General features: G+C 40.2%; 1 protein-coding gene across 1 annotated transcript in view; it reads left to right on the forward strand.

The window, feature by feature from the left end:
• The window catches only part of unc5db (unc-5 netrin receptor Db), a 756179-nt gene that overhangs the window by 427758 nt on the left and 306483 nt on the right, over positions 1-21938 (forward strand). The gene's annotated exons all lie outside the window — the stretch shown is intronic.

The following is a 21938-nucleotide window of genomic DNA, read 5'->3' on the forward strand; positions in this document are numbered from 1 at the left end:
ATTGGCTTTAGACACTGCAGCACGCCGTTTCAAGGCAAGCCCAAGCCCTATTTGTCTATATCAACCCCCCTACCACTGACTCCGCCCTTCACATTCTGACTTTCTCTTGCTCCTCCCCTTTTATTAAACCGTATGCTTACCACCCTTTCTTCAAATATAGTTGGACATGTTTCCAAACTTTGGAAAATATATGAAGTGTGCACTTCAATGTAATTCAGACTGAAACTCTACACGTGTTAACACAAATCCATGCTTATTCTAAATCCTTTATTTCATTCTTACTTTTTTAGATTCAAAGTGAATATCATTCTTCCATTTCTTCTCACTCCATTCAGATTATCTCCTGTTCTCTCCATCGCCATAGCCCCACATGTTAGAGCACTTCATTACCTTCCCGATGCCGTATTTCCAGTCCAGGAGAACAAGACAAGTGATTGAACTGCCATCAGTCTCTACTAATATCTTAATTGAGTTTATACAAATAAAATGAAAGTAATTAACCATGATTTCTATTGATGAAATATATCATGATACAAAGAATCAATAGAGTCATTAGCCTCTCGTCTTTTGATAGAAGGAGGCTGGGAGCATACACAGATAAAGTGCGTATCCGCTCCCATCACACGATGAAGCCCCAGGTCCCGAGTGGAGTCATCCAACACCTCAGCACTAGACTAGTTCGAATGAAATGGAACAGTGTGAGGTTTTTACAGTGGCTGGAGTGCCAATCCTGCCACCAACCTCCGAGTTTTCCCTGCATGCTGGACGATCTGCTTGCTGGGCTGAATATAAGTTAACATTATACCCAGGACAAAGCAATTAAAGGTTAAGGGCCTTGCTCAAGGGCCCAATGGAGTGCAACCATTTCCAGCATTCGAACCAGTGATCTTCTGATTGTTGGTGCAGGTCCCTAGCCACCACTCCACCACTATCTATTTTGATAGGTATAGTCAAATTTTCCATTTTTTTACTCCACTAGAAAAAGTGTGCACACCAATTTAAGGTGAGAGTTCTTGTTTGTTTAACCTTTGTTCAGGACTTAAACAAGTACCTAAGAATAAAAGCTTTAATTTCCCAAAAAGTTGGATTGGTTTCCAGCATTGACGTATTCATGTAGAAATGTTTGTACAAGTTCCTCCGTTGACACACCTGGTAAGAATCAACTCCTACCATAATCTCTAGAGGTTCTTCCCCTGACATGTTTGCAGTCATCTCCATAAGATCCTTCCATGAATCCTACAGTTGATTGCATGAACTTCTTCCTTGGCTCATTTTATGACTAAGTTAACTCCTTTAAAGAATTGAAGAGACTCCTTCCTTGGTATATTATTGGATGGGTTAACTGACACATTTGTTTTCATAACTTCTTTGCCTGACACATTTGTAAATGAATTTGACTCCGCTGGACTTTTGCTCAGGCTTCATCCTCGTCTGGTTTGTGACTCAGTATTTTGTTGATCTTCCTTGCTACATTAGTAGATTGTTGGATGACCACAGTAGTCTCGATAGGAGCCTTGCTTGAAATATTTGAGGACAGTCTAACTCCCTGTTTTCTTTACCATGTTTGTGTATAGGTTGACACCTAAAAAATCTTCTATTGGCCTGTACCCTAACTAACCTATGAATGTGCTGACCCATTGGACTTTTGATTATACTTCTTCCTTAAAACATATGTTTTGACTTCCTCTAACATTTAATCAGGCTCCTTCCTTACTGAATTTGCAGATCTAACTAATTTCTTTAGCTGTCATCACATACTGTTTCCTTGAGCCGTTGGTGAACAGGGTGACTCTCCAAGCTTTTTCATTATTTCTTTCCTTGACATACTTGTAAACAGGTGGAGGCCCACAATGGTCAGCCTGATGTTTACTTTTTGCTTAGTTCTGTTAGATGAAGCGCTTAATTCTTGTAATGGAAAGCCAAAACCTAACTTCATAGCTCCTTACTTACTGTATGGGGCAGTGTATTGTCTACAGGACAGTTAATAAATTTGACCTCTCTCTATGGCTGAAGAGTATGCAGTAGCTGCTTGCTTATTTGTGTATCCTGAAAATTTGACTCCACTGTATGAATATAGTTTGCTTCTGATGCCGAAATTTCTATAGCTTCTGTAAATGTTAGATCAGAGCATCATGATGAGGGTTGGGGTCTTGGCCAATAATATTCAATTTAATTGCCAGAGGGAAAAAAGGATATTCAGAAAAGAAAATGAATAAGCATAAAGGCCAGCAGCCCAGCATTCAAGTACAGCCACAATTCTGCACGTTTCAGAAGGTCCTGTTCAGTATGGCATCTGCTTTACAATAAACACCGTCCTCCTGCCTTTGATGTTGTGAGACCAGAAATGGCAGGGCTATGAAGACAGTGCAGAAGTGAGGTCAGTAGAGGAAAGACTGAAGAGAATGTGCATCACTCATTAGTCTTCCCCTGTGTCTTCAGTAAGTCATTCACCCAACCAACATTTTTACACTTCTGCCTCTATTGACTTCTAGAATTTACTGGTGTGGCTGGGTGATTTTATAGCAGTCCTCTGAATCAGGGAAAGAGCTTAAAGCTATGGGAAAGAATTCAGAATTGGAGAAATTGAACAAGAAGTTACCAAGCCTCATGAGGTCCGCTCAGAGTCCATGGGTATCTAACACAGCTGTATCATTGATTCCAAAAGCAGCTCCTTCTTTTCTCGCCTCAGTGTAAGGATTCATATGGTATTATCTTCCTGACAGCTAGTCTTTAGCTTCTTGTCACTTTGTAAAAGGGCCAGGACTCGGTTTCTGAGAACTGCAGTAATTGTCGAGTTCATAGAAAGGTCTTGTTTCACACCAGCTTTCTGGGAAGCTTGTCCTATTCCTCCTTTATGCACCTATTAAGTCAGCACAGCTCAGCTGGAAAGATTAGGCTGACATTTCCATCCTCAATCCAATCCCACCTAACCCAGCTCACCTCGAACATCTGAACACATTTGATAGAAAACTATTAGCAGTGGAAGCAGGGGTAAGTTCTGGGTTTTTGCATTGTGATCTTAACTCCTAAACTGTCACATCTCAACTACTGTTAGAGCTAGATATTAATGTTAGAACTTATTCTTAAGAGTGAATATTTACTGTTTCCAGAACCCTGGAGACATTATGTTTCAGACTGTTCATCCAAGGTCTCAGGCGATAATGTTTCATTATTGACTGCATCAGCTAATCACTGCTCTCAAATCCCCCACACTTGTAATTACACATTAAACTCTTCCAGAAATCATTTTTTTCTATCAATATTTTCCCATGGTTTTACTTAAGAATTTTTATTAGTTAATTAAAGAGGAAAGAAGTAATCACACAGCCATTTTAATCATATATTATTTTTCTTTCATTTTACATGCTAGTCCCTTGTCATTTGAAGTGTAGCACAATGACTGTAGATCTCTTGTTGTCGGCAATGAATACATCTTGCATGTATTTTCATGGGGTGGTAAGTTCAAAAGTGAACATCCGTACAGGGTTTGACTTTCTTTACTTTCTTTCTAAGACCCATACTCAAAGAATTCAGCCTTACTCATTGAGGTATTTTGAGCAGTATAGACCCCTACACAGTTTTAGTACATGGCCATTGTAAGTGGGCTTGATTTAGGGGATTATTATGCTCACTATTCTTGAAATATTATGACTTTGGCCTACAGCTTCATGGCTTGGGCAGTATGGTGACAGAGTGGGTAGTATTGCCACCTTACATCACTTCAGATCTTTTCAATTCCCTGCTGGATTGCCTTCTGTGGGAAATTTGCTTGTTTGCCTTTTTTGTGAAGATTTCTTATATTCTAACAGCAGGCAGAGTCATTTGGACAGGCAACTCCAAATTGGTCAACTATACCCTATTATTTACAAATACTGTAGAGTGACTCACACAATGTATCTAATGCCTCTTCTATGATTGGTTCCTACCTTGTGTCAGAATAAGCTTACCACTGGGTAAGTCGGTTCAAGAGATGGATGGAAAAACTGGCAGAATCATGGATTTATTCATCACCTGTGCCATTGATTCATGAGACAAGTGTTTAGGACAGTGTGCTTATATTAGTGTGGCACTCAGTCTACGTCTAGGCCAGGTCAGTTACTTCTATAGCCTCATTTTAAACATCACCATAACAAACATAACAGAGTGAGTGAAACGATGGTCATTCCAAGTCCTGCCCATTGATCAGTCTCAAAACAATGAGGTTTCATTTTTGTATATCATGTTAGTGATGTTGACATTGTGTTATGTTTAGTTCAGGAAGAGAAGGCACCACCCAAACCTTCATTTCAATTGCTTATTGTCCCACGTGACTCTTAATGATTGACCTCACCCATATCAGAGTAAAGTATCCAGGCTGGAAGGGAAGGCCTCAAAAACTCTGAGACTGGAGTTAGAGTTTAGGTGCTCACCACTGTGGATAGCTGGGTGTTGTCCAATTCCAGATAGTTAGGTATGAGCTCTTAGGGGATGCCAACAGACCTTGAAATCAGATCCAAAAGTTACATCTACCCATATCCTTCTCCAGGAGCTTCCAAGTTTGATATGCTCCCACTTCCCTCACAAGAATTGTAGTGCAAAAGTTGTTTCTTAAATGATTACTACATGGACCGCCCCAAAGTGTTCACATGTTCCACTTCTGAAATTCAGTCTTCTTAGCATCTTAGTGCAGTGAAGAAAGCCCTCTAGATATAGTCTTCCAGAGAAAAAGCATAGAAACAGACTAGCTTCACAGAACCAATTCCAGCACCTTCCCCACTTGGAATGAGCTGAATGGCTTTGAAACCTACGTGTTCATTTAGAACATTGTAAATGTAAACCTACCATCTCATGAGCTGTTGTATATGCTGCAGTTTTGCTTGCATTACCATCTACCACTCATCAAATAGTTTTCTCAGATATTTAAAAGTGATTTGCTTCCCTGTAAGGCCACTAACCGATACCAGTCTGTAGAATATTTTTGCCATGAAAATCATTGAATTCACAGTTCATGTACTTTACCTAATGTGAACTCTTTTCAGCCAACATTTTGAACAAAAAAATGTAAGTGGAAGCCTGTAAGCGACATCTTGTAATATGGGGTGTATGGTGCACAGGTAATCACCCCTCAGTAACTAATAGACAGATATCAGGGATGACGGGAGACTTCTACCAGCAGCCGTCACTTTCTGCCTTCACACTTGTGTGATGCCGCTATTCCTAGTGACTTGCAATCAGCCTCCTCTTACTCTTATTGATTGGGTCTTCCTCTTTGACCTTACTGTCATGGTTGACTCTAGCAGGAGCGTAGTGTATTGTAGTGTAGTGTAACTGAATGGAAAGAAACAGTCGTCAATGAGTTTTAATTAAGGATCAGGAGATGGGGGAGTAAGAAAGCTAAGCTGAGGTCAATACTAGTACATCAAAATATGAGTAGTTATATAAAGCCAAAAACATGAGGCAAAGATCAGGGTCAGTAAAGATAGATAGATAGATAGATAGATAGATAGATAGATAGATAGATAGATAGATAGATAGATAGATAGATAGATAGATAGATAGTGTGACAGTGAGGCTCTGATCCACCTCTTGAACCCTAAGGTATCACGCTGGACTCTAAGTTAAGATATAATTAGTCTTCTTTTATTGTCTCTTACGTGCACCAAGCACCCTCTACTATACACTATTCATATCATAAATAAACTATTCAACACAATTATCACTCCTCCTCGCCCAGACGCTTTGCCCCACTACCTCCCAGCTCAGCTCAGCGTCTGGGTTTTCTCTGGGTCCTTTTATATCCCCTGACCCGGAGGTGTTCCTGCTCAACAGTCCACAAGTCCTTATTCCTTCCGGGTCAGGGTAAACAATCCATATCTTCACCCCGGAAGCATGCCGTCTCTTCCTGTCCTGGGATTGTGACGCACTTCCGTGGTATAGGACACATACGAGTCCACGGGCCCTCCTACAGTGACTCCCAGTGGCCCCTACGGTATCCAGCAGGGCCGTGCGTAAAGACTACAAAGTCCATAAGGCCCTACTGGAATTCGGAGCCCATCCACGCTGTCGGGAGAGCTCCTCCTGGCGGCCTGGGGGTGAGGACCGGAACTTGAAGCCGGCCATCCACCACAATAGATAGATAGATAGATAGATAGATAGATAGATAGATAGATAGATAGATACTTTATTATTCCCAAGGGGAAATTCACATAATCCAGCAGCAGTATACTGATACAAAAAAAAATTAAATTAAAGAGTAATAAAAATGAATGTATAAACAGACAATAACTTTGAATAATGTTAGCATTTACTCCCCTGGGTGGAATTGAAGAGTCGCATAGTGTGGGGGAGGAACGATCTCCTCAGTCTGTCAGTAGAGCAAGACAATGACAGAAGTCTGTCACTGAAGCTACTCCTCTGCCTGGAGATGACACTATTAAGTGGATGCAGTGGATTCTTCATGATTGACAGGAGTTTGCTTAGTGCCCGTCACTCTGCTACAGATATATAAATTACAGATAAATATAGAGAGAGGGTCTGGAGCCAGAAAGGAAATAAACTCATTAAGCCAAAATGTGAGACGAGACAGTCAGGTAACAAAACAGAGACAAAATTAACAGAAAAAGTCGCCTGCAATGTTCTTTGTGAGTATCTGCACAACGTTAACTTTTATGCCATCATGGTGATCACGTCGCATGATGCACACCTTGAGCCTTAGCAACAGCCCAGGAGCCTCACAACACAAAGTCGTGAATTTGCTGCATCCATACACAAGCAATATGACATTGTGGATGATAGAATTAAAAATGAAACAGTATTAAAAATGCATCATAATCAAAAGCGAATGCAGTCAACAAATTCCTTGACCTCAAAGACTCACCAAAATATTATGGAGTATTATCCCTGGCTCAAATGTTTTTCCTTTCTATTTAGTCCTTTAATCCTGCTATGCCTTCAAATTGGTTTTGTTATTCAGTATATGTTTGACTTCTCTTTTGAGAATATTATTTTACTGTATTAGCTATTTTATGATATTATATAAATTACTAAATGCATATGTGCTTATTTTCTTTGCAGTTTGTACATTGAATCTAAGGAGCAGGGCCCCTCTGCCATAACTGCCATGTTCTGCTCCTCCTCAGCCCTATTCAATGGACTAGCAAGCCGTAAGCGGGCTGCTGAGGCATTAGTGAAAATATCTGTTGTTTGGCTTTCCTTCTGTATTTTACTTTCTTAATATAACCCATTGCAAGTGCTTGTCTCATTTTCTTTGTGTTTATAGACTTTGGCTTTGCTGTTGGATTAATACTCTAAAATTTTATGTTGACTGCTTTTGATTTACCTTTTAGACACACCTTATGACCCTCTTCATTTATCTTCTTGTTTCTGAAATTCTGTAAAATAAATCTTTACATATAAAATAACACATTTTTTATTTTCGGCCAGGGTGTTTTTCAGTTCCCTCTTTTAGTCTTGGATTTATTTTGACCTGTGCAGTCCATGAAGTCTACTTCTTGAGTTCAGGGCTAATTTTTGGATTCTAGTCCTCAGCCTTGGTGCGTAGTTTTTTAATAAAAGCCTGATTTGGCAGAATTAGTGTTTGCTGATATTGCACTTGAAGTCACCTCATCACATAGTCCTCTACACCAGTGTTTACAAACCTCCAGTCCACTAACCGATACCAGTCTGTAGAATATTTTTGCCATGAAAATCATTGAATTCACAGTTCATGTACTTTAACTAATGTGAACTCTTTTCAGCCAACATTTTGAACAAAAATATTAAATAATGTTATGTCTGGATGCTTGAAACTCAAAACAGGGAACACCCCACACATCATTCCGATCTAATGTTAATAAATCTGGATGGTAAAATCTCCATTCTGTTGAGAAATCAGATTTGAAAAGAGAGTCCTGGCAGTTACATATCTTCACTTTAGGAATTGGTTGGACAAACTGTGACACAGTGTAAATAAGTTTATTATATTTTCCAATTCCCTGGTGACTTCTTTAAAGACTTCTTTAAAGCAGACATTAGCTTGAGATAACTGGGACTCAAAATTTTTACAACTGGTGGAGCTAAAAATGACTCAAGTACTGGTCATGTTCTGAAATGCAGATTACCCTTGGATGGACCGTCAATGTAATTCACAACAAAAAAAATGTGTTTATGCAAATTAAGATGCCATAATTAAGGTATAGGTCATTTGATCGATATGTTCCTCATTGGAAGTTGTGTATAATGCAATGAGTGATCATACAGCTCAAGTCTGTAAAAATCCCTTTTCCAATAATCCATCACCTTTGATGGATGTAGTGAAGACTCATCAGAGGCAGTTTGCTGACAGCCATCTTTTCACTTAATTGGGGCACAACGGTGTGTCTGAGTTCAGCACGTTAGAGCAGAAAGCGGAAACAGGCGAAGTAATCAATATGTGCTGTCTGACTGGCCTTCAGGCGATAGAGAGGTGAACTGTAAGTCCAAGGAAGCCACAGTGTTTCCCAATTTACAGTTGTCATGTGCCTCACTAGAGTCAGAAATAATTGTAGAAGAACCTATATTATAGGTCATTGTACTGGACATGCCTATAAATAAGAGAGATAAAGTCATTTTACCTGAATTAAATGTGAAGGATAGCTACATCACTTTCAATGCTCTTTCGAGCCTCCAGGGAACAATCCAAGTAGATGAGTTCAAGAGTTTGTAGACCCACCCTGATTGGGGTTTGACACACAACAGCATGCTGACTGGAATTTAAAACCCACTCCCTGCCATCATAACCTGTAAATAAAGGAGGTGGCAGATTCTGTGAAGTAGAACAGATGTATACTGAGAAATGGACTGGATTTTAAAGGGACAAGACAGGCAAGCATCAAGAACGAGAGCATCAAGTGTATTTAAATCAGAAATGAATAATGATAAGAGTCAAAGAAGCAAAGCAAAGCTCTAAAATCGTGGCACCTTTTAGCTACCCTCAGGACTAGATGGGAAATGATTGGGAAAAATTGCAGTGTCCAGATGTGCAAAGCTGACAGAGACCTGTCCATACAGATTCAAGGTTGTCATGGCCGCCAAAAAGTGCATCTTAACTGTATGTTATCAATTGTTTTGTGTTTTTAATGTATTTAGCTTACTTAGTACAGATTTGTTTTCATTTTAAAATTAAAAATTTCAGAAGTGACAGATCTTTGATCCAAAACATGGATAAAAGGACAAATGTGCCACCATCTTAAGTAGAGAACCCTTTATGACATCAAAACAGAAACATTGGGAATCTCGTATCTTGCAATAGTGTGCAGCTATCAAACACAATAAAGCTTGGACCACAGCATACAACGGCGGTCTCAACAAGGCAAGACACCATCAATAAGGGCCTCAAAATGATGTCACCATTACCATGAACATTTTTTTTAAGCACCTCAGAAGCAAATGGTGCAAAGTCAGACAGCACACAAATAAGGTCTACAATCACAATATTAAGCATTTTGATCTTTCCATTATGAAGTCAGTTCAAAGCTTACATACTGTAATCTTTCTAGCTAGCCAATAAAAGATGTCATTTTGCTTAAGTTCTCACCACATCCATAATGGCTAACATGGTACTACACTCTAGTACTAAAGTCAGTTCAGAAAGGTTAAAATAAGCAGAGTGAGACAGAGTTCTTCTAGAGGAAAAACAGTCTGGAAGGTGATGACATCAAAAAATGGGAGGACTTAAAGAACAGACAAGGTTAAAGGTTAAAGTTAGGACAGACAGTGGTGAAACATCTTCAAAAGGAAATTGCTAGACAATTTAACTTGCTAAAAGAAAGGTCTTTCCCTTATTCAAACAAACTACATGCATTACTGAGCATGCAGCTCGCTCTTAAATAGCCTGTCTATACCGCATGAGCACACCCGGTGATGTCACACTCACATGCTTGTGGGACACACCCCCCTTTCAACACATAGTCTCATAGCAACTGAAAATGCCAAAGGATTAGAAATGATGTCATCATTGTGTAAAATCAGTTTGGAAAAAAACAAATACATTATAGAAATAAAAGTAAGAAATCAAAATATTATGGTCCTTGCTTAAATTTTATCACCTGTGAGTTGAGCGATGAGTCTGGAGGTGGTAGGAGTGTTGGGGCAAAGGCTCAACTGCACGGAGGAAATGACAGAGCGAGTGTGCGTGAAATCTAAGTGGACCATTCAGTGACATTCAGCTACCTGAGCATTGTGTGTCGGAGGATTGGAGCTGAACAAGACCTCCCACTGCAGTTAAGGGGATTGTTGGGGAGTGCTTTACCATCTCCCTGTGCACATCTCCTTTCTTGTGGAATATTTGATAACCTCTATTTATGTATAACATATGTATCTATTTATATACTGTAACACGTGAGTCACTGTCTTGCACCCCAAAACATGAGGCTAAGTCTCAGTACTTTAGCAAAACCAGCTTTATTCAACTTGAAACAGGAACAGCACGGTTATTTATTGCAGTGGGAGCTACCACTCTCCTATACACAGACACAGCAAATGGGTGTATTCAGGACCAGGTCAGTGGACAAGTTATACTGTTCTCTGCATTCATAATGTCCCTTGCACCACCCATTGGTGACAGGCACGTATAGTGAGATCTTGATCAGCTTTGATCAGCTTGTAGTTGTTTCTGTGGAGCTCTTCTGTTGCACTGCGAACCTGTGGTTGCCTCAGCAACAGATAAGCAGCTGTCCACAGACATGGCAGGCATGCTTCAGCGTGCCGTCCAATTGGGGAGGTCCTAAAAGAGTTCAGAAACCTCACAATATAAAATATTTTGATGTACAGGCAGTCACTGTCTAACCCTTGTCTAAGGAAAGGGGGGGGGGGTTGTATTGGTGCTGGAAGGTGATCTAATTGTAAAAGATGGACAAACCTCTTGGGAGGGGGCAGAAGTGCAAAATGAGGGAATTAGGACTGAGGAGCCAACAGTGAACAGGCGTTGGTGACAAGTGATGTGGATGGATAGATAAAGCAGGGAGATAGAAAAGCTAATAGGCTTTGATAAGCACTTAAAGTTTTGGAGGTGTGCTCTGTAACCCATAATAGCAGAGCCAACAAAATTGCTTCATTTTTACAGGACCAGCTTAAGCAAAACAAAATCAAAGAGGCCCTGACAACTGCCAGTCCTCCTGTTCTCATTTACCTGGATTGCTAAAATATATTTATATTAAATAGGCTTCATTGTTTTCCTTTTTTCTTAGGTTTACATACATTAGTGCCTCATTTGTAATACAGTACATATTATGAGATGTATATGTTTCCGGTACTCAAAGGAGTCCAGATTCCAGCCATGTGTAACTTTTAATTAAATCAAACCAGCTAAGTTCATCAGTAAGAAGTGAACAGACCTTTTTATTTTATGTCTTTGTTTTAAAAAATTTGAGAGTTGTGCAAAGAATATCTAGAAAGGGAAAAAAACTTCAGTTATGTAATAAAACAGTGTGTTTGTCCACAGTGGGCTTAGTAGAATCTGATTGACTCATCCTTATCTATCGGAAGACCCTCAGGGACCTCCATAATCTGAGCCAATACTGTACTGGCACATCCTGGTGGAGTCTGCTGTATAAAGAAGAGCAAGTGATGATTCTGTGTGGCCTTAACCTTGAAAGACCAGTGTAAGGTGAGAAAGCCTGACAAGCTTTTATTTAGGGGACAAAGGTCTCTACTCACATTATGAACAATTCCAGCAAGTATGATCATGCCAGTGCTGCTGAACAAAGAGGTTTCGGAGCATGCACTGATACAGCATATTGTCACACCCACCACATGTCAAACCAACTCAGGATCCCAGATTAAGACCTGAGTGCAGTCATGCAACGGGTGACACCTCAGCACACTCTAGTTCAGATGGAATGGAATAGTGTGAGTTTTTTTATGGTGGCTGGAGTGCCAATTCTGCCACCAACCCCCAGGTTTTTCCCTGCAGGTTGGAGGGCCTACATGCAGGGCTGGATGCAGATTAATGTCATACCCAGGATGGAGCAATTGCAGGTTAAGGGCCTTGCTCAAGGGCCCAATGGAGTAGAGTCACTTTTGGGATTCGAACCGGCAACCTTTGGATTGCCAGTGCAGATCCCTAACCTCAGAACCAACACTCTGACCTAGCATTGTACTTAAAGGGTCATGTCTTGAATTTTACAATTCATTCATTCATTCTCTCAGCTAGCATATTCCAATGTACAGTATTCCAATTCAAACACTTTTTGGAGTTTACTGTACAGTGCATCTATAATCACTTAAAACATTATTACAACAGTTTAATACTGTCTAGTTGTTTTATCTTGGTTCTGTATTACTCTTCTTTCCCCATTTGTATTCTTTATTGTAGAGACTTTATCAGAATGCTTCAAATCCCATAGACTTACCACAGTTTATAAGGTATTGTACTTTATAACTTCTCCCCACCTTCCCTTCTACATCTATAACCTCAATCAATTACACAGAGTAAAATTACAAGCTGGGGTTAAGTATAACTTTAAATAATGTATTACTGATAAAATTCATAAAATAGTTATAATTAGCAAAGTACATGTAATTATTTTCAACCAGACAACCTGGTAAATGCTACATGTGTAGTTTCAGGAGGCACACAGACTTGTAGTTACTTAAATGTCTCTAGCTAAGTCATCATTTCTAGCTTTCTTCAGGATGGGCCACATGCCTGTCTCAATATGGTTGCCAAGTTGTGCTTCCTGCTTTTGTTCTTCTGTTCATGGCCATGGTGTGAGAGAGAGAGCAGGAGGGGTAAAGCAACCAGATTTATAGATTTTCTGTACAAATCCTTACACCAATAAGGCATCGTGGTGGAGAATGTCCTCTGATTCAAAACCGATCCCAAACAGCCATACTTCAGAAGATGGTAATACACATTGCCTTCTCATACCTGCCCACAAGATCATTTGTTGAGATGAAGCTTGCCAGATAGGTAGTTTGGCTTTCCTCTGGGGGTTGCTTGAGAGTATTCCCTTCAGAGTATCACTTGTTAAACCAATTTGAGGCAACCCTGCAATAAATTCCACATCCTGAGTCAATCCTAAAGGCTAGACATGAAAGCATTGCTGTTCTCATTAATGAAAGAAAAAAAAAATTCTCCTGAAACACTATTACATTTGCTTTGTCTGACTTACAAATAAAGACTTAAAATATTTATCAGCTTATATACAAAATTTCATAACAGTTCTGCCTCCTTATGCTCTCAAAACAGCCTCAATTCTACATGGCATGGATTCGACAAGATGTTGGACAACACATTCCTTTGAGATTTTGGTCCATGTTGACGTGATTTTATCACACAATTCCTACAGATTTGTCAACTGCACATTCATTCTGTGAATCTCTTGTTCAATTACATCCCAAATGTGTTCTATTGAATTCACATCTAGAGACTGGGATGGCCACTGAACAGGACACTAAACTACTTGTCATGTTCCTAAAACCAATTTGAAATTACTTTTTCTTTGTGACCCGGTGCATTATTATGCTGAAAGTAGTTATTAGAAGATCTGTAAATTGTGGTTATGATGGGATGCACATGGTCATCAATAATACTCAAATAGGCCATGGCATTCAAGTGATGTCTGAGTGGTATTAACACGCACAAAGATTGCCAAGAAAACATTCCACACATTCCATCTTTCCTTTATCCAAGATGACTTTTCTATGTGCAGGAGGGCAACTTGGCAGTAGAGCAGTGGCACCAAGTACCACATCCAGATACCAAGATGAGAAACAGAACAGAGGACCCTGTAACTAAAAGCCTGACCTTCCCACTGTTATTTTATTAATCCTTGGAATCATAAGCAGGCCGTAATCTTGAGATCTTAATGTGTGTTCAGGTTTGTAAATAATAAGTTCAAAAAATTAAGCACGGACTTGGCCATTTAAGGCTTTACCTTCTATAGGTTAAGAGGTGGAACCTTTAGTCAGTTGAGTATGAACTGGGTAAGGAGATCGATGGGGAGAAAAAAGAAAACAGATTGGGAGGTGAGTGGGAGAGTGAGGTAGTGCTTGAGGTGCAGTAAATTAGATGGTAGGCAAGTGGATAAGAAACCCCATGTGAAAGTCAGGCCCAGTGGGCCAACTGAGATTTTTTACCTACTTTATTTGACTTGAATACTTGTGTTCTCACTATACTCATCCTGCCTTTAATAAAGAACTTATTGGACATTTATTGTATTCTGTATTCCAGGATAGAAATGGCACCCTACTTTAATAGATAGATGAATACACAAGCAAAGGCACTATGTAAGACAGACAGACAGACAGACAGACAGATAGATAGATAGATAGATAGATAGATAGATAGATAGATAGATAGATAGATAGATTCCTGCAAGTTGAAGTCACTGTCTCTGAGGAGTCTGCCAGTTCTCCCTCCTTTTCTTTGTGTACTCAGCTCAAAGTCACTTGACTTAGATTAACTGTTGATTTTAAACTGGTCTTGATGTTCCTTTCATGGACTGGCACTCTGTTCGGTGTTAGTTACCACCTAATGCCCAAACCTACCAAGATTAGACATCTGCTCCTTGTAGCCCTAAACTGTGTAAGTGAGTTAGTAAATTGATAGATGAATGGATGGTGCCAAGTCCCCCCAAAGCCGATGTTGTTGTCTGGTAATCTATTCTTTTCCACGCCCTAATTAGTTATGTAACATGCTAATGACATGGTGGCAGTCAGAGGTAGTTAGGGCCTGAAAGTCTGCAGGGTAGTGTAACAAGGCGCAAATCACAGAAGCAGAGGAGAATATGACCTGAGTGAGGAAAAAAGACAAATGGGCCGTAGGCATTCAGTTGCACTGACATTTGCATGTATTAATTTGGCATATGCTTTAATGCAAAGAAGATTACAAATCTTAAGTGCATAAAAACAAATTCAAGAGATGCATTCAAGCACTAAGCCATACATAAGCATCAAAATGACTCCATATGACAGTGTCAACACAGTATATCGCAAGTTAAGTAAAATAAAGCACTAGGGTTTACAGGTGCAATAGCAGTGACAAGTGCATAAAATTACTACAAATTACATCCTAACCACTACAAGTGTATAAAATTGCAGGAAATTACATGGTAAAAACTACAGTAGGTTAGAGCACAGAATCAGATAATCATAGCAGTCCCGTAATGGAGGAGTTAGGATGTCAGGCCTCAGAGAACAACAGTGCCAGTGTTGAGAGGCAGTGTGCCCGTTGGCAATCGCACCATCAGATGACCAGTTGGATCAGCCCAACTGGCACACTGAGTGTGTGGGCAGTGTGGAGGCACACAAAGATAATGGCAGGGGAGGTCCTAATGGCTATAAACTAGAGGGGTTGCTTAATTCCAAATAATTGGAAATGATCTGATGTCTCTATTCAGAACCCTTGCCAGGAGTAATCCAAATAAGACAAGACCGATGTGGGGCTTTATGGATGTTGTTTCATTTGAATGACTCTTCTGTTGTAGTGGAAAAAAACAATAATAGAAGTGTCATGAGTCCAAGGTGAGCTTGGAAATGGGAGGGGAGTAAGATTAGAGGTGAGAAGGCAGAGTGTATGATGGGCATCTGGGTGCTACTCTGTCAGAATGTCTAGGATGCTCCAGCAAAGATAACTTTGCTTCCTTTTGTTTTCAATCTCCCATTTTGCTATAGGGGTTTATAGGGTCATTATTGTCACATGTTCGGAGTACAGTAAAATTCTTACATTTTCATTTATTTGCTTGGTAGACAAAGCAACTTAGAAAAGAGGTAAACATAATCAAGTAACATTAGGCTAGAGCCTGTTTGTTCAGCAAGTGTAATATGTGTAAAATTCTTACCTTTCCTGAAATTCTCAAAATGTTCTCCCTGTTATTATTCCTTTCCTATGTGTTTTAAACAGTAAGCTCAACATTTTTAATAATTGTATGTAGACTCAATTTCTAGATGTGGAGGTGCTCTCCAATTAGACGCACCCTATACATTATGGGAAAAGTGTGTTTGTTGTTATTGAAGCTGGGGATTGACTGGCATAGTGGGTAGACAGCCTGGGTGGAAGGTCATCTTATTGGAAAAATGTGTGTTCCATTTTCTGACTGAGAGGCCCTACTGGTGGGACAGTGGTAATGTATTGGTATCCCACCCGGGATGGTTGCTGTTTCCTTTCCTGGTTAGGAGGTTGGTATGGCAGATGGAAACAGGGAGCATGCTTCTCGGGGTCATGTGTTCCACCAGAATGCTGGTTGGCAGCATCGCTTTGGTATAGTTCCCATTTGGTCTCCCACAGAGCTGCATGGAAGTTATAGTTCTACATTGGGGTCCTCGATTGCCACTGCAGGGAGCTGTTGGAAGGAGGCGCCCCTGTTACATGGAGTTTCTGCCTGACATACAAATCCCTTACAACGCTGACATGCCAGACGTACTCCATGGTTCATCTGAAAAGAAGCTCCTCCACTTAAATTAGGTTAGTCAGAGTTGAAGAGGAGGAAGAAGATATAGATCATCTGGGGAGGAGCGGAGAAGAAAGAAAGAAAGAAATGTTTGAATACCGACTTGATGAAGAAGCTTGTCAAAGAGTACATCTTTAAATAAAAGAGGTTTTTTGCACCTGGTACATGTATGGAATGCAGTTGTGTAAAAGGTTTAGGGATCTGAGATGCCTTGAACTGGGGCCACACCGATTAGACAAAACATTGTATGTTATGTTAGTTGTTACTTAATGACAACTTGGCAGCACTTTGATGCAGTAACCTTATAGTTCTACTTTTTTTGGTTTAAAACCCATGGCCAGTCATTTCCTATGTGGAGCCTGCATTTCTGTGTCCAGTTATCCTTGCCACACCCAACAGATGTACACTTTACGCTATCTGGCAGTTTTGTATTGGGCTTCATGTGGGTGTGTGCCTGATTGGACCCTGTGCTGTACTGGCGCCCGGCCTAGCTGCATCTGCCTCTGTACCCAATGCTGCCAAGAAATGGATTAAGTGGATGTGAGAATGTTCTGAGCTGAATGACTACTTCATTAATGAGAAACTACACTAGAGCTGTCTTGTATTTATCCTTCACAGAAGGATGGTTTCGTTTTGGAAAGAAGACCAATAAAAAGATTAGGAAAACCTTTACTTTGTACAGCACCTTACAATGTACTCATTCACAACATGGAGATACAATGGTGAGCATCAGAGCTTCTCAGCCTCAGGATGCAGGGTTTAAGCTCTGACCACGCTGTCTATATGGAATCTGCACTTCTCCTCTGACTATGTTAATGTATGGGCACAATGGGCACTGGCAAGGGGCCTCAGGAGTATAGGGTCCCACAATGTTTCTGATGCCTATGTATGTTTCTTTTGTGCTATCAAAACAGGAGCTCCAGCACACTGCTTTGTCCAGGGACCTATGATGCTGTTAAAACAGCCCTGTGTAGCCTTTTTGTATCCCACAGACGTGCACATTGGGCCGATTCTTTGGGCTAGACTATCTCAATGTGAGGAAGTAAGTCGGTTATGGACAGGGTATATCAGTTATGGGCAGAAGGATGGGCTCAGGTGTGGACTAGGTGTTTTCATGAAGTGATAAATGCAACAATATTCAAAATGTATATGTCTAGCGCAGCCCAGGCAGATTCAGTGCCACGGTGACTCCCTGGTGGCGTTTGAACCTGCAAACTGTCAAGGTCATCTGCCGCTACCGCACTGGCTTCTAGATGGCTGCAGAAATGACTTATTTTTTTTCAGTTAACAGGATTTTTGATTTCATGGAGCCACGCATAAATGTTAATTTCATGTCAAAGAGATAATTACAGAATTCAGAAAAGTTCAACATTCTAATAAAGGCTGTTCTGTTGACATTTAACCACCCAAGTTGCACATAGGGGGAAAAAAGTCCAGGTGATGTTTTATTCATAACTAAATCTCCATCAATACTAGGCAGTGGTTTGGAAGATAAGTGGGTGGCAATTTGAAAAGTTACACCGCGTCCTTGTTATGAATTTTTGATCAGAGAGTCGAGACATCGTCCAGCTAATCTTCACGCACGGTGACAGCTTGCTTTCTTTGTTTGGCCGCATGCGCGCAGCGCAGCCATCATGATCTCTGTTTGTTCTGAAAACATAAAAGCCTGCAAAGGGGACTATAAGGGTTGGGGGAATTAGGGTTAGGGTTTACAGCTCTTCAAGGATCTTGCATGATTTGTAGTCTCCTGGCATGCCCGATCTCCATTGCTGCAGACAATCCCGGCTCTGGGCCGCTGCACAGAAATTATTGCCACCGGCTCAGAGAGACGTAAAAAAGCCCCGAGATCCATAGAAAAATTAAAGGAGCATCAAAAATCAATTTGGAGCCAGCGTCGTGTGCTGCGCCCAGCTCCGGTGTGATTGTGCTTAATGAATTATTTCCACATGTTTTAGCCTGGCCCATCCGACTCTTTCATAGCAGAAAATCGCTAAAAGGAATTAATTTCATCTTGTTCAGCTGGCGGAACAATTTTCTACTTGTCACTCAGAGATCTCACGAGAAGGACTCCATATTGCACAGATAATGTTTTATTTTTTTTCTGGAGGTGTTAAGAATAATAAGTTTGTGGAAAACAGAAAGGGTGAGCTCTTTACCCTCTTAGTTTGTTGTCTTATTTGTTTAATAACACTGCGGGCTCCAAGCTGGTTAGAATAAATGGACATATCACATATTCTTTTTCATTCACTAACCCTAATTCATTTTTGACCACACTCTTATGCCAATCAGCCAAACAGGGGTATGATTCTTTCTTTCTTTCTTTCTTTCTTTCTTTCTTTCTTTGTATGGTTCCTAGAAGGAGGGTAACACACAGAGAGTCACCTTTGCTTACTAAAGCTGAGAGGGCATCGATGCCGGAACTTTTTCTATGTGAAGCATTGTCAACACTAACAGATCAGTTGTTATACTTTTCATATGGTGCCTCTTTGCCAACGTCCACCCACTTTTACAACCTGTTGAGGTGTAGCAGGACTCAAATTTCAATGAGCCCACTTTAAAGTACAGACGCCCTTGTAGGCGCACAAAGATAATGCCAGGGGAGGTCCTGATGGCTGTAAACTAGAGGGGTTGCTTTATTCCAAATGATTGGAAATGATCTGATGTCTCTATTCAGAACCCTTGCCAGGAGGGAGCTGCAGTCATCCAAATAAGACATGACCGATGTGGGACTTTATGGATGTTGTTTCATTTGAATGACTCTTCTGTTGTAGAGGAACAAACCAGTAATAGAAGTGTCATGAGTCTAAGATGAGCTTGGAAATGGGAGGTGAGTAAGATTAAAGGTGAGAAGGCAGAGTGTATGATGGGCATCTGGGTGCTACTCCGTCAAAACGTCTAGGATGCTCCAGCAAGGAAAACTTTGCTTTCTTATGTTTTCAGTCTCCCATTTTGCTATAAGGGGTTATAGGGTCATTATTGTCACATGTGCAGAGTACAGTAAAATTCTTACATTTTCATTTATTTGCTTGGTAGACAAAGCAACTTAGAAAAGAGGTAAACATAATCAAGTAACATTAGGCTAGAGCCTGTTTGTTCAGCAAGTATAATATGTGTAAAATTCTTACCATTACTGAAATTCTCAAAATGTTCTCCCTATAATCATCTCTTTCCTATGTGTTTTAAACAGTAAGCTCAACATTTTTAATACCTGTATGTAGACTCAATTTCTAGATGTAGAGGTGCTCTCCAATTAGGCACACCCCATACATTATGGGGAAAGTCTGTTTGTTGTTATTGAAGCTGGGGATTGACTGGCATAGTGGATAGACAGCCTGGGATGAAGGTCATCTTGCTGGAAAAATGTGTGTTCCATTTCCTGACTGGGAGGCCCTACTGGTAGTACAGTGCAGATGGATTGGCATCCCACCCAGGATGTTTGCTGTTTCATTTCCTGGTCAGGAGGTTGGTATGGCAGATGGAAACAGGGAGCATGCCTCTTGGACTCAAATGTTAATGAGCCCACTTTAAAGTACAGACGCCCTTGCAGTCAGAGTTTCCATTGGGTGGAAACACAAAAGCAAATAGGAATTTGTTAGATAAAGGCCGCAATTTCTGGTGCTGACCACAAGGTCATGGTTGGATTGTTCCCCATCCTAGGTGAAGACTGCATATTCTCTCTTCTTACTCCGATATTAATCCCATATCCTACAGACATACTGTATATGTTGAATGGCTACATTAATTTAACCATCTCCAGAAAGGTAACATGACTTTCGATAAATTGTTGCATATCCAAGCTAAGGACAAATCCCAAAGAAAGAGTATGATGGTTTGAATAGAAGCCTAACCATTCAGCCTCCATTCAATGTGGACAACAGCATTTAGTGGTCCTCAAAATGTTCTGAATTAAGAAACTCTTAGGAAGAGTTTCCCACATATTAAAAGCTGTATGTTGTGCTGGACTTGTGCCTGTGTCTGTCTGTGTCGGGTTTGGGGAGCTGGAGCACCCCCTTTAGGCTACAGCACATAATGTACCATTATCCAGTTACACTGTTATGCTGCGTACACTAGTTACAATGCTATTTATTTTAGCTGCAGATCTGTTTTGCTTTTTCTTGTAGGATGGTGAAGTGTTCTTGTGTATTCCTTCTCACATTAAAAACTGTTTTGAAGCAGAAGTGCAATTTTGGCGTTATGGTCCTTATAAAGGACGGTAAAAAATGATGAAAGCAATAAAGCTTGTCATATACTGTAGTATCAATCTGTTGTTATAAGATTGTAGCTTATCATATTATCACCATATAATAAAATCTTTGTTTAATAAATCAAACTTTTTTCTTTTTAAACTTCGTGAAAATTGCTGTGGAGTCTAAATTCATACTGCCAAAACGCAGAGGAGGGTGGGAATCAAAGAGTAAAGTATTCTCCACTGGAGGGTAGAAGCAGCCCTTAGAGGGCAGTAAAGTGCCATGATTCTCCGTTCAGAGACAACATGTCAGAGAGGAGCACCCCTATTTGCCCTGTATCTTACAAGTCTGCTTTCTTCAATCTTATGAATCTCTCCAGTGGAGCTGAGATAGGAGGAAAAAGAAGCCTCACTGCAATTTGTTGTGCTCAGAAGTCAGGCAAATTTCTCTATTCCAAACCACCGGCTCACATATAGGGCTAGTGATAACAGTAGAAACTTAGACCCCTGTGCAAGCAGATGGCAGGATTTCCTGCAAGCCAAAACAATGCAAATGAAACGTGTAAATAGCAAACACCATGGGCTAGAAAATAAAAGCTTCCCGCCTTTCTTATTTTTATTAAATCTGCTCACCGGTGAATTTTGTAAGGGCATTGCCAGTGATTAATGTGCCGTTAATTTGTATTGGACACTGCTGGGAGACAGTGGGTAATGATGAATAAGCTGGTGGTTCAAAAAGCATTTATGTGAATGTATTTAGATTTCAATCGATGGCAAAAAGAAACAAGTTGCAGATTGCAAGATGCACTCCCCTGCATATGTGTGTGGTTGTGCAACTTATTTCTCAAAAATGTCAAGAAGTGCAACTATAGATCTGGTCGAATAGCAGAAGTAAAGTCTGGGTTGTTCTCCACAAATCTATCAATGAATATATTGGGAAGTCTTCTAATTTATCGGGTAAAGACATCTTATCTTCTCAAGTGTTTCTAGTTCCCATATGAACCCCTTCCCCAGAATTAGTTCTTGTGCTCCTGTCTTTAAAATGGTATTAAGCATAATTATTCTGTACTTCTATTCTTATCCTTCCCCTTGGAACATTTATAAAACACTTTGGGCATGGGACAGGCGCTATATAATTAAAATGTATTATTATTATTGCAGGGAGTCCCGAGTATACAGTGTTCATACGGTCTAAAAAAATGAGATGTATAGCCCAATGACATATTGTGAGGACATTCTCCATAAGAAATAATGGAAAACATAGAAAGGTGCACTGAACATCATTCATACTCTTCATAATGCAAATTCTAATTTGGAAACGTATATAACATACAATGCAGCAG

Source organism: Polypterus senegalus, chromosome 11 (genome assembly GCF_016835505.1).
Source record: "Polypterus senegalus isolate Bchr_013 chromosome 11, ASM1683550v1, whole genome shotgun sequence".
Taxonomy (NCBI): Eukaryota; Metazoa; Chordata; class Cladistia; order Polypteriformes; family Polypteridae; genus Polypterus; species Polypterus senegalus.